We start from the raw sequence: 2,794 nt of genomic DNA, 5'->3' as shown, positions 1-2,794 counted from the left end.
GTTCAGTTTCTTAATTTACTTTATCTTTGTAATTGTATTAGTTCAATTAATGTCATATTATAGTTGATTCAAAACCATTCTCTACGTTTCTAATGTCAATTAATGTCACGGCACTTGCAGATTATTATGGCAAGGAAGAGGAAGCTTGATCATCCCCTACGCATGATGTCCGATGTGGTACGTAAAAGGACATCAGCGGCACCACCATCAGAGGAGACATCACATCAACCACCATCAGAAGGGCCATTAGTGCCACCGCTATCTGACCAGCCACCGCAGCGACCACTATTAGTGGCACCACCATTAGAGGAGGCATCACAGCGAGCACCATTAGTGCCACCGCATCGAGCACCATTAGTGGCACCACAGCAGCTATCATCTACTCAGCCTCCACGCCTACCATTGGTGCGTCCACCATCAGTGGCACCACCATTAGAGGAGGCATCACAGCGAGCACCATCAGAGGGGCCATTAGTGCCACCGCATCGACCACCATCAGTGCCACCACAGCAGCTATCATCCTGACTAGAGTCATTGGCTTATGAGCCATCCGCAGGTCTATAAATTTGCTTTGATTTGTTTGAAAATTATTTAAATATATATTTATTTGTTCTCATTACATATAACTTGTTTATTTTCATTGTATTTTTTAGACCCTTCGACTTTTTCACAGCCTCCCTCAGGTATAAGAAATTGATTTGTATTGACATTATTTAAATTTGCATTTGTTTATTATCATTGCATATTGTTTATTCTTATTGTATCTCGCAGGTCATGTTAGTTCTTCATCAACCTCGAGTAGGTGTGGTAGAGGATGTGCCAAGGGCATTAGGAGTGGGGTACTGATATGAAGTTGGACATACAATTTGATGAAAATTACTGTCCAATAGGGGATAATGTGTCTAAGTTAACTACTCAACTTGGTATTATTGTGCGAAATGGTAACATTGTTCCTTTTACTTTTCTTGACTGGAACACTGTGCTTGATGATATTCTTGATGCTATCTGGAAGGATGTGAAGGTAAAAGTATATTTTTGTCCAAAAATTTAAATTCCAAAATTGTGTTATTATTATTTAAACTTTGAAATTGTGTTTTATAGGACAATTTGAATATATGTCCAGAGGAGTACAAGCCAATCTGCATGAAAAACTGTAACAGCATATGGAAGGATCACAAGAATAAGATTAAGTCTAAGTATTTCAAGCCTAGAAGTGAAGATCCTAATATGAAGGATGATGTTCCTTTGCACATTGTGCCAAGCCAGTTGGAAGAACTTGTGGAGTATTGGTGTACTTCCGATGCTGAGGTATACAAATAAGTTATATGTATGATATGTAAACATACAAATCATATTTATATACATACATTTGTTGAACCTATTATAGAAAATTGTAACTAGGAACGCTAAAAATCGGCGAGCTCACGGCATAGCTCATACCACAGGGCGTACTACTTTCGCTCAGATACGGCATGAGGTTTATATTTTATTGTTTTATTTTTGTATATAAATAAACATTGTATATTTGCAAATTATTTGGATTCTAATTTTTATATTTCTAAAAAAATGTAGATGACCAATAAGGGGGAGTCTACTGATAAGATGAATGTTTGGCTTATGACACGTAGAGCAGATGACCCAGAGGTTATCCAGACCTTGGTAGTTTCCAAACACCTTTGATTGTATTCAAAGTTTATTTTTTATTTTTTGTGTGTCAACCATCTTAATTTGGCATATACTTGTATGTCTTATTCAATACAGGATGAGTTTAATGGCCAACTCTCTATGCTACCTGAGGATTGTCGGACTTTGGAGGCTAGGAATGCCATTTTCCATGAGTTGATAGGTCATGACAATCATGGATATTGTCGCACATACAGAGAATTGTGCCTCGGAGAGCAGTGTATAAAGATGGTGCTGGGCCATCACAGTCAGCACCCCAGCCATCGACTACTGTTCAGATCACCCAGCAGGTTCGTGCGGAGCTAAGGGATGAGTTAAGGGAGGAGCTGCGAGCAGAGTTCTCTACACATTTACAGCAACTGAGAGCTGAGATGATGGCCTTTGTGTCACAGAGGACAACTGTGGATCGCAACAGACAGGTTTGATATAAATTAAATTGTTTGATAGTTAAATTTTCACATAACATTATGTATAAAATTCGAATATGATTAACACATTATGCATTAACTATCATAGGCTCCTGATGCATCGAGTGGCCACCGGGCATTTAGGGAATCTGCAGAAGACGAGAATCCATATACACCACCACCAGAAGATCAGGTATAAAATATATCTTTTGATTCTAAGCTAAAATATATCTTTGAATTCTTTACATTGTAAGCTAAGAGACTTATGGGAAAAGATGGGACTCGAATCGGGTTCCTGGTTTGGGAGACGTATTTCGGTCTAGGCAAACAAGTTCATTAAGAAACTTGAATTCGAGGTATTAACGCCTCAAAATCACCAAAAGGGGTCGGTTTAGCACGAAACTTGGCACACACAACCGCCTAGGCACGAGAGACTTGTGGGAGAAGACGGGACTCCAATCGAGTTCCCAGTTTAGGAGTTAGAGCCGTATTTCGGTCTAGGCAAACTAGTTCCTTAAGAAACTTGAATTCGAGGTGTTAACGCCCCAAAATCACCAAAAAGGGTCAGTTTAGCATGAAACTTGGCACACACGACCGCCTAGGCACGAGAGACTTGTGGGAGAAGACGGGACTCCAATCGGGTTCCCAGTTTGGGAGTTAGAGCCGTATTTCGGTCTAGGAAAACTAGTTCCTTAAGAAATTGG

General features: G+C 39.7%; 1 long non-coding RNA gene across 1 annotated transcript; it reads left to right on the top strand.

Moving 5' to 3' along the window:
* The first annotated feature begins 1,387 nt into the window (after positions 1 to 1,387).
* Positions 1,388 to 2,102, top strand: LOC145796698 (uncharacterized). Its single transcript, XR_014337192.1, has 3 exons — positions 1,388 to 1,477; positions 1,573 to 1,659; positions 1,762 to 2,102. It is a non-coding gene; the product is annotated as an uncharacterized LOC145796698 (long non-coding RNA).
* Positions 2,103 to 2,794: the final 692 nt, after the last annotated feature.

This window comes from Camellia sinensis, chromosome 8, assembly GCF_055761805.1.
Source record: "Camellia sinensis isolate YWXY chromosome 8, ASM5576180v1, whole genome shotgun sequence".
Lineage (NCBI taxonomy): Eukaryota > Viridiplantae > Streptophyta > Magnoliopsida > Ericales > Theaceae > Camellia > Camellia sinensis.
The sequence above is the reverse complement of the archived record's forward strand: the minus strand, read 5'-3'. Positions and strand labels throughout refer to the sequence as shown.